At 34.6% G+C, this 11,473-nt stretch overlaps 1 protein-coding gene across 8 annotated transcripts in view; it reads left to right on the forward strand.

Annotated features, from left to right (window-relative positions):
• PRR16 (proline rich 16) overlaps positions 1-11,473 on the forward strand; it is a 146,184-nt gene extending 134,711 nt beyond the window's left edge. For all 8 annotated transcript variants that reach the window (XR_015280947.1, XR_015280950.1, XR_015280951.1 and 5 more), the window contains one exon: positions 8,502-11,473. The gene's annotated coding sequence lies outside the window, so the exon portion shown is untranslated. The remainder of the gene's footprint in view (positions 1-8,501) is intronic.

An 11,473-nucleotide genomic window follows, 5' to 3' on the forward strand; every position in this document is an offset into this window, starting at 1 on the left:
AAGCTTTAGTATTTTTATTTCACAATGCAGAAAGGCTCAAGCAGTTGATGGAACACTTTCTATTCTGCTTGTCCTGGAAAAGGGCTGTGTTTGAGTGGGTGGGAAGTCTTCCCAAAATAGGCTGTTGAAGCATGAGGACTTGTAGTAAACTCCATACATTTGCCTCAGGACCTGTACTGCATTTATAGATTTCTGCCCAAGATTCAGTTGTGAGCTATTCAATAATTTCTAGTAGCTAAAAGTTTTTAGAAACAGAGACAGAACATCCCAGCGTCCAGCAATATCACAGAAGCCTGTTTTAAGGAAAAGAATTGAATTTGAGTATTTTGACTAACCAGAATAATAATGAATAGTACTACTAGTGAATCATTGTATGCCTTTAGTCACATTGGCATGTTTAGGGAGAACAGGATAATGTAGTTTCAGTGATCTCCATATATTTCCTGTCAGTGAAATTAATACTTTTTCTTGTGTGGCAAAATATTTCTGCCAAATGACAAAGGAAAAAATAAATCCTGTAAAGCACACAGTAATGAACAGCAAGTGGTTAGCTAGAATCACAAATTATTCATCCCTCAACAGGAAAACTGCAGAAAAAAATGCATCAAAGAATTTACAGCTTTTTCCTTCTGTCTTTTAAGTCCTTTTGGCTTGCAAAGTAGGCCTAATCCTACAAGGCTGATGGATTGCTTGAGTAATTTGAAATAGATGAAAGATCAGTAAATGTCAAAAAAAAAAAAAAAAAAAAAAGGCAGAAATATTGATAGTTACATTGTGTCCTACATGTCTCTTTTCACCCATATAGCTGGGGTTTTTCTTTTTTGAAAAATAAGGAGGTGGAGTGCTGCCAGCTCACTTATCATCTATCCTTCCTAGCTTCAGGCTGAATGAGAAAAGGTTACACCTGTCAACTGGAAGATGTACTCTGGGGAGGATGATTTTCAAACCATTTACAGGTCACTTTAAGACATGTAATTATACAAAAACCTCTAAACTCTAAAAATTGAAACACAAAATTTTTTAAATAATAGCAGATGCAAGTCTTTTAAAGCATTTAACTGCTCTGTGTGAACTTTCAGTTGTAATGATTTTAATGTCCCTTTCAATGACTGATAAAAGGTTTTTTTCCTTTGTCATGTAGATTATGCTTTATACCAAAGTAATTTATTTTTGTTCATTGAGTGTAGGTTCATAGGGATTTTTATTAATATCATCCTGTTTTCTGTTATATACTGAGCTCCAGGAACTGACTCTTTTAAAAGTACACCACAGGGAATCTGAATTTTTACAGAAAAAATACTGACTTACATGGGATACAATGTGCTAATGTCTTTTCTTACATGTGAGACCTTCCATCTTTTTGCTTGTTGCTAAGAACTGGAAGGCAATGATGGCAAGGTCCTCAAATTAATTAAAGAGGTCATAGGTGCAGCACTGATAAGGAACTTCCCAGCACTAGATACTGTATATGACTTACTTTGTCAGTAATTCCAAATGCAAACCTGTTTCATCCTTGATATTTTTTGTTTCAATATTTACTTACTATGATATTGCCCATGTTCAACTACATAGACAAGCTTTTTAATCAACTTCCCAAGTGTTTTACTAGCTATATGTCACTGATCATTAGAAATAAAATTTCTTTTTTTTACTAATCTTTGTTCTACCTCTAGCTGACACAGATATGAGTTCACACTAATTAAGGAAATTTGCTTTGACTCAGCATGAAAAGTTGGGCAAAAAATAAGGGCAGAAAAATTAAAATAGTATCACATATTAACTAGCTCTTACATTTAAAAAATACACAGTGAGAATGAATAAGTGGGTTCCTTGGAGGATAGGAGATTCCCTTGGAGCATCTCAGACACACAGCCTTAATTTGGGAAAGCAGCAGTAGGCCTCAGGTTTAGGCAGACATTCATCTGCAAACCTCCATACTCAGGGAAGGATGCTGAGGAAACAAGTTGCTGTTCACTACTAGCAGTGTAGGGCTTATTTGTTTCACAAGGGTAGCCAAAAGAATGTTTCAAAAGAAACATCAAAACTCTATTTTTTAATAGTGTTTTGGCTTGTAGGTTGAATATTTCAGAGTATTTGCTTCTGAAAATAAACAGAAATCTGTAGAGCCTGAAAAGGACAGAGTGAAATAAAATGCTAGCTTGTAACATGTTGATTAAAATTATTGCTTGGATCTCAAAAAAAAAAATCTGCAACCAAACCATAAATGCAGCCAAATTTTCTTTTACAGAGTGAAGTGCTTCATTTGCAAGACTGACTTTATGGTTTGATTATTGTCTACTGTGCATATAGTACAAATTATTTCATAACTCCTCATGAAGCAATGCTCAAGTACTTTTCATATTAAATGAACTTGTAGCTAAACAATTGATATCTCCTGTTGAAGAACCACCCCCAGACATGAAAGTGTTTGTCAGTTCACAGTAATTTCCATATTATCATTAAGATGTATCCCCTAGGCATGAAACTAAGCTGAAGTATGGGTGCTTCTGTATAGACACCCACCCAGTGTAATTCTGTTGCTGCTGTTGGCACAGCTGTAGTGGCCCCTTGAGCCGTGGCTGTGGATGTGATCTTGCAAACTGCAGCCTAACTGGCTGCAGTCTTCTGGACATTGTCCAAGATTTGTCCTGCAGCTAGCCCAAAGCAGCAGAAGAAAGAGAGAATTAATATGTCCATATGTACATTATACATGTACACAAGACACATAAATAGTGCATAAATATACATATAAATGTTTAAATTTATATATATACATATATATTCTATTACAACAACTGATAAGCAAGCATTTATGTGTATTTTAACTTGCTTTTTAAGTAAATCTTCGTCAGAAGCTTGTCTGTAAATAAATATTGGGACAAGATATGGCTTCTTAATTTGAAATGGAATGCATTGCTCAAATTTTATACTCTAGTACAAAGAAAAAGAGGATTTCTTCTTCTTGATAATTTCTTGCTTTTTTATGCATGTTAGTTAAGTACAAGATCCTTTTTGAGAAAATAATTTTTTGGGAGCTGGTAAACATCTATCTGAGAGACAAAATGAATGAAAACCACCCTCCCAGAAATATTTGTGCATACTTGTCTCATGAAAGATGTATTATAACATATCTAAAAAGTCATGAGAAAATAAATAAGCTCTCCAGGACTATATTCACACTTGGCATAACCAATTCTATCTTAAAATACACATTATGATACTGCCAAAACAGTTTTCTAACACCTAAGGGACCAAAAGGGCAAATGAAAAAAAAGTCATGTAAAGAAAAATTACCTGATAAAAATGTTCCTAAAACTTGAAAATGGTAAACATAAATGTATTGTCACTGCCAAATGTGTGTCTGAGGAATTATAGTTTAGACAGGCTTTCTGTGCATCCTGTAAATACTACTCATCTTAAAATTTGTGTTTACTTCTTTTGAAAGGTGATGTGCTTCTGACCAGTGAACGAGACTGACAGGTTTTCCCGGGATACATCATTAGGTCTTTTTCGAGTGCCATTCTTTTCTCTATTAGCATTTTTTTTTTTTTAGTTGGTGTTTTGTCATTTTTGCATTCATCATGGCAACCCTTAATGTAAGTTACTGACTCCTATAATGCCAAGATGCCTGGTACCTGTCACCTTTTGTAATTTTGATTGCTTAGATATCAGCTGTATTGGAAACTAATGGAATCAACAAAACAAACAAACAAACGAAAAAAACAAAGAAAACAAAACAAAACAAAAATCACACAAACAAAACAAAACCAAATACCAAACAAACAAAGAAGAGGCTTGATTGTGTTTTGTAGGTCCTACATATTAGTTCTCCCAAATCTAAATTGATTGAGACTTGACTGGGACAAGCACCACATTAATTTTGCCAGTAGTTCATAAGTAACAAACAGGAAATTTTATGAGTTTCATGTATTGATAGGAACATTTCCTCTGACATTGATTGCATACTTCTCGCTATAAAAAATTACAGTAGCTCTCAGAGTCTATGTTCTGGAGGCCTTCATTTTTCTGTGCAAGCAGACAAAGATAGGAAACATCTATAAATGCACCACTGGAACAGTTTTGAGTTCAGCTGGATAACCATATTTAGTAAATACTTTCATCATATACTTTCTGATATAATTTATAGGCTTCTATTCAGGATTGTCTTTATAGAACTGTGTATAAGGAAAGCTCTGGAGGTAGTGAAATGACAATGAAGTTTATAATCTCATTAAGGAAGTGTTGTTAGGAAAGGCTAGTGAGAGCACAAGAATACCATTGTAGAAGCTGTTACACGCTGTCAATGCAGAAATGAATTGTAGTGTGCAAAGAAGAAGAGGAAAATGTGTACGTTTCATTTCTAATGTGTAAATATTTTCATTTTTCAGGCCATTTTCAATCTCTTCCTAAGCTTGGAAAGATAAACTTCCAGTAAGCAACTGGGATTTCTTATTTGCTCATTGACAAATAAATTATTTATGGTTGGAACACTAGGATGGGCAGTCACACATAAATATGTTTTCTGAAGCTTCTGATGAAAAAAGTAGGAACAATTACAAAAAAAAAGTGTGGTGGTGGATTTGTTAGCCTCCTGTGTTCTTTAGATTTGGGAGTTTTAGTTTTTACAGAAAAAGATATCTCAACACGCATCATGATGGGGGTTTCTTGGTCAATAGAAACTACCAAAAATCCCCAAAACTTTAGAGAAGCATTCCCTTTGCTTTTAGTAATTCTGCTATTAAGGAAATTATCATAGCAATTGTCTTAAATAAAAGAGTAAAATGCTTAAGGTAGTATAAGTAGTCTGTGTCTGAATCTAAGTATTTCTGTATCTTTCCGGAATAAGTAATTTATACAACAGACAACTTAACTGATGCCATTAGTATTTAAACATTACCTAGAAGATATCTGCACTATGTTTAGGAAGATTTGTTATTTTATGGGTTTTTTTGTAATTTTTTTTCTGCAAGAACTTTTGTTGTACTCGTAAATAAATAAGTACAACTAACGGCTTGGCATGTGCCTCGACTTGCCATGTACTTAAGACACATAATAACATATGTCCAAATTATACTTGTCTGGGCTAAAATAGCCCAAATAATGAAGCTCTTTTTTCTAATCTTTCAGCTGCTTTTACCAGACTTAAAATGATGTGGAAATTACATGGCTTAATTGCCCTTTCTCTATTGAACATGAAGTACATTTCCTAGTTGTTTTCTCCTTTTAGCCTGACAAAAGGCATGAGGCCCAGCATAGAAAGCTTCACTGAAAGTATTTCTTTCTGTGATCATTGGCATCATCACTGCACATACCACTTCAGTGTTGATGATGTGTTCTCCGTAATTTTCTTAATATCTTCCAAACATGCCGCTGCATTTATTGGTCACTGTGTAAAGAACAATTAATGCAGTGGTTTCTCTGTACCTGAGAATGGGATGGCAATTTCGTGGGTCTGAGGCTGAAAGGAGGCTTCTCTGCATACCTTGTCCCTTAACATTTTCCATCCACAGGGTTCTGCATAGCAATTTTTCCAGAGACAGTGTGATCATGGCCATGATGAGAAGCAGGGTGTCTTTGTAGATGGGATTAGGCTTGCTTTTAGTTTTTAAGAAGACTGTGACAAACAGAGCAAAGCAGAAGGACATAGATGGTTTTTAGGTAAAACATGCACAGAAGTAAAACTAATTTTTTTTATTACAGAAGAGTGGTTATCTAGTTTTGAATGGGGAGAGCAGCAACATTGGTTTCTTTGCTTCTCTGGCTTTTGAGACTGAATATTGATGCTGTGAAAGGAAGAAAATGACATGGTGATGCTGCCTAAGTATTGAAAAGGAGAATGGACATGAGTGAATAAAATGGTTTCCTGTAAATTGTCTGAGCCCTAGCTTCCTAATAATGACTTTAATGAGGTCAGGGTTTTTTTACTGTGAGATTATTGACAATGTATGGGGTAACAAAATTATTTTGTAATGATGAATTAAATGTAGAAAACTGAATGTGGAGCCTTGCTATCAACAACAGTACAGACTATAGGATTAAAAACTGGACAGTTCAGGATAGGAATCTGTGGTTACTAGGCACTTTCAGTGTCTCGACTTTCTTTTCTTGCTGCTCACTTTTTCATGTGTGCAATAATGGTTTGCAATTATGGAGTTTAGCAAGAGGATCTGCTGGTTTTTTAATGCAGGCATTGCTACCTAATGAATTTTCCACTGAGTAAGTTTAGCCATAATTTTTAATTTGAATATATTCTTTATTAATGTGGAAAGGTACAAAATATTTTCATAGTTTTTACTCTTTAGCACAGTTATTATAAAGAAAAAAGGCAGTCTTTTCTTCCTTGGTAGAATGTTGATGAAATGAGGGTGGATGCCACGTGGTTGCATGGCTTTGAATTAATTGAATTGTGTAGGTTGTCAAGTCAGTGAGAGATGGAGAAATTCAAGTATACTTGATAAATCATTTCCTGGTATTATAAGCAATCATCCTGGGTATGGCTGGGATAGAGTTAATTTTCTTCTTAGTGGTGTTTTTGATTTAGAGTGAGAATAATGTTGATTAACACACTGATGTTTCAGTTATTGCTAGGTAGTGCATACCCTAAAATGAGAACTTTTCAGTTTCCTCTGCTTTGCCAGTGAGGAAGTGCATAAGAAGCCAAGAGAAGCAAAACGAGGAGAGCTGCCCCAGACTGACTAAAGGGATATTCCATACCATAACCTCATGTACAATAAACAGGGGGGGGGAGTTGGGTGGGAGCTGCTCATACAGCTTGAGGACGGCTGGACACCAGTCAGCAAGTGGTGAGCAATATTGAATTATGTATATCACTTGTCTTTCTTGGGGTTTATTTCTCTCTCTCTTTTTTTTTTTTTTTTTTTTTTTTTTTTTTGTAGTCTCACTTTTCTTACAGTTGCTTTTGTTATCATTATTATTACAATATTTTAATTTTAGTTGCTTTTATCCATTTTTCCCCAGTTGTCCTCCCCAGCCCTCTGTGTGATGGGGAGTAATTGAGCAACTGCATGTTTCTTAGTTGCTGACTGGGATTAAACTACAACAGCATGATATTGTCTATGTTTATGAATTTCATCCCAGAGGAAAAGAAAAAAACCATATTGCTCTTCATGTCTACAGTGCTCAGAATTGTATTTTGATGTATTCAGAACCTAAGTTTGAGGAACAACTGTTTCCTGACAACAAATACTGTTCGCATTATCTCTTTTGTGAGTATTATTATCATTGTTTTAACATACATTGTTTATCATGTATGTTACTTGTATCATATTCATCTTGTTCCTGAGAACTAAGTTGCATTCAAGGGTAATACTGTCTTTTTTTGGTGATTTTTATGAGGTAATAACGTACAGGAATCATTAGCCCAAATGTAATTGAAGCCTGAAACTGTGACAACTGAGAAAATGTGTGTTTTTAGTGATATGAAGACTGTCTTCAGTTTAAAAGTAAGCTGCTAACAGATGTTTAGAACACTCTTCTTTTTCTTTAACCATGTGAGTCAAACCCTGAATAGTAGGAAAACAGCTTCCTGCTAAGCCAGTTGTATCACAAATTTATTATACCATGTTTGCTAGACTGTTGGATTACACTGGGCCACTCTAACAATTCTGAGTGTTAAATAAGTTTCTCTAAATATTTTATCTTTTCAGTTAGTGCTGGAGAGGAAAAACTAAAAGGGTTTCCATTACACCAAATTAAGATTCCCCTTTTTTGTCTGACAGTGAAATTCCATCCTACCCCTTGACAATCTTTATCAACTTAAATCGCTGAAGTAAGAAATAAGAGGAAATATGTATGAGGGCTAGATTCAAAAAACTAATGGCAAAGAAATGATCTTCCTCCTCATTGAAGTATGTACCTTCAGGTGTAAATCACCAAAACTGCATGAGGAAATTGTTGTTCCCTTCCTCAGGTGGTGTGAATTTAATCCTTTAATCCAAATTAGTGTCCTAGCTACAAACAGGTAAGTATTCTAAGATCTCTTTTTTTGATACTGCTGTTTTATTTTGCCTGATAAATAAAGCTAGGAAAACTCAGTAAGTCAGTTAATCTCAGCATTAGATTACAGCATTATTAGTGTTTTATAAAAATTAAAATAGTTTTATAAAAAGGAATGTGTAAGATTCAAATCAGAATTTTATATAATATTTTAGTGACTAGAAAACTTACTTGTCAGATGAGAAACTTCTGCTGAGTTCACTTTCTATTTAATTTATGAAAAAGTATTAGAGTCCAGATTTCACAGGGAATGTAAATAAGGTGATTTCAAAGACAGCATTGAAGTTAAACCCATTTACCAAAAAACCAAGGCTTGTATACATAATAAAGTGCAACTATAAAAGATCAAGTTTCAAAATACTGTTATTTTTTTGAACCCCTGCTTACATGAATATGGAATGCTAATTTAAAATTATGTTTTGTTTATTAACTTGTCTATTTAAAGTAACATTTTTTATAACTTTGCCCTTCTTTTCTTTTAACAGCACCTTCAGGCTTGAAGGAATACCTATATTTGGAGGCACGTCAATTAATTTGCATATCAGATTCATCATTGTGACTTCTTGCAGGCCAGATCTGAGAAGTAACCAGGAAAGCTGACCCTTAGTGGAGAATGGAAAAAACCTTGAAGTCAGAGCACAACTGATCACTAGTGTAACCTGCATTGAATCATCTTTCTCAGATCTGACAGCTACAAGCTGAGTCCTGGCAAAAGCCACAGCCTTAAATTCCATTTAGTGGGAAAGAAGGATAAGACAGCTCAATGTCTCGCCCTGTTGCAGAAACTGCTGTCTCCAAGCCTGACACCTGAGTTCTGTGCTGAGCAGCCAGAGTACCAACCAACCAGTTTTTCATGGGTACAGCCAGCATCAACAAATATTTCAAGACATAGCCAAAAGGAGAAACAAAGCACTTACATAATTTCAGAAAATGGATACATTTATTGTAACAGAGGAATGTTACTGTCTGTGGGGAAGAAGACCTCTGTCACCCCTTGTACATATTGGAAGCCATACAGGAGCAGGGCATAAGTGAAGCCCAGTCACTTAAAAGGATGGTGTCTCCTGTCCTTCACCCACCTTTGAGGAAGTTCCGCTCTTAGAGATTGCATCTCAATGCACTTCTATTATTTGCACTGTCACTTCCATTCAGGGTAATGATGTGTGCCACCATTTGCACAGATGGCCCCAGGAGATTTTTGACCACAACAAGCTATACTTTGCCAGGGCTCCAAAAGGAATTAAAAAGTTAAAACTGAAGAAAGACATTTATGCTCTCTTTCACTATGGGGATCTCTTCATAGAAAGGACTATGGTTCTTTCTTAGGATGAAATAAATACATGCATATACATACATATATACATATGTATATATATGAAAAAGCAGCAACATGATAGGGTGTATTTAAAAAGGGGATATAATCTTTTTGATAGCATCCATTTTTTTTATCATATTAGCAGCCGAGAAATTTAGTCTATTGAATTATACATCAAAAAATGTTCCTACTGAACATTGACATTTAGTCCCAGTTACTGCTAAAGAAGTCATTTGTAATATGTATTTGACATAAAATTTTTCTAGCCATTTGTCTATACTTCATGGAGAAATCTAACAGACAAGCAACATTTTCAGTTTATTTTTCTAAATAAATGTTTTGTTTGTATTATTTGCAGTCACTCATTTTGGCTGGTTTTCATTATCTCCTAATGTGATTTAAAGACAGAACCAAAACACAGGGATTGTTTGTTCTTGTTAAGCTGTAATGATTTGCTGAATGAAAGCTTTAATATAAATACTGTAATTTGTAAAATGATGAAGTATATTTATATAGGCAAATATGTATGGAAAACAAAAGGAGGTATTTTATCTCTTAATTTCAGAACATAGTTTATTTTAATATCCACAGGAAGAAATTAAATATATAATGGGATAGGGTTTTTATTATAAGTGAAAATCTGGATGTTTAAGAATGAAATGAATGTAGTCAAATAATGGTGGTTTCCCAAATTATACAGAGACCTTTTGCCAGCTGTCTCATTTTACTCAAAAACTGGTTTAGTCATCTGGGGGGGTCGGGTTTTTCTGGGGTGGGTGTGTGTGTGCTAAGCTTTTTGTTTAGTGCTTTGTTTGTTTCGGCATACTGACAAGACCATGAGTTTGATACTGTTTGCTCACAATTTGAAAAGCTACAGAATAAAAGATGGTTTCTTAGAACAATCTACAGTTTGCAGTTAAGAACAGCCATTGTTATCCATCTAATGCAGTGATTTGTTGTAGAGTTATTGAACATTTCAATAGTAGAGCTGTTTTGAATAAAAATGGTTTTTTTCCTTTTTTTTCTTAGTCCATTAGCCTATGTGTAATTTAAAGAGAAAAGTAATGCATTTTGTTCCCAGTTCACTTAAATCATTTGTCTTAAATCCAGTTATATGTATCTGTTTCATATAGCTGAATAGGCTTTTCTTTCAAAGTTCATTGCTTTATGGAAGCATTTAAGTGCTCACTAAAAGAAAAAATACCTTTCAACAACAAAAATTAATTTAAAATAATCTGTGGGTTAACTTTGTGAAGGGCAGATACCTTAAAAATGTGTCGCTCTGCTCTAATGTACTAACAAGTGTTACGCGTGTACGTTCGTGTGTGTGTTTTCACGCATGGCACCCTTACCTGCTCATGAATGAAATGCCAGCTCTGCTGAAGTAAGTGCCACAAGTCCTGTTACTGCAAAAGATGCTCATGTTACTGTATTTTTTGGTGAAAGACCTGAGCTCTGTCTTTGCTTGTGACTCTGAAGCCATAAGCAGCTTTTGAAGTTTGTCAGGAAATCAGAAAATTTAGTAGGTTTATGTTAGACTCCCTCATTTGACAAAGATTGGAATGATCTTATGATTTGACTCTTTTTATGGAAGTTAGTGGTCAATTTCCTTTGGTGCAATGGATACATGCAACCTTTGTATTTGTTAAAGAATGATGGCTGTGTTTTGTTCACACACAATTTAGCTTTTGGCTTATAGTGTTCTTACTGTGATGTTATTTCTATGTCATTAGAATACATTATTCGGACACACAACTGGCATGGGCTTGGTTTTCCTCCATTTCTGGATCATCTAGATTTTAAAACTGGAGAGCTTGTTCTTTGAGACAAATATTCAGTTGTTTAAGAAAGGGACAACATTATTGAAACAATAAGAAAATTTCAGAATGATAATTTGAACACTTCTGTCATTGCCTAATAACAACACTTGAAAAAGCTTTTATTTTTGTGAACAAAATGCATTCATCTGTATTGGAAAATAGCCCAATAAAAATCCAGTGGAATAATTTGTTATTACTTGCAAATACTTTTCTGCTGTGCTGAGTTCTAGATCAGCTTGTGTGTAAAATTTTTATTGCACAAAATCCACCTGAAAAAAAAAATGCACAGTTTTCTTCAGAAAAATACATGAGATATGAAAAA

This window comes from Cyanistes caeruleus, chromosome Z (assembly GCF_971803275.1).
Source record: "Cyanistes caeruleus chromosome Z, bCyaCae1.hap1.1, whole genome shotgun sequence".
In the NCBI taxonomy this organism is placed as follows: Eukaryota; Metazoa; Chordata; class Aves; order Passeriformes; family Paridae; genus Cyanistes; species Cyanistes caeruleus.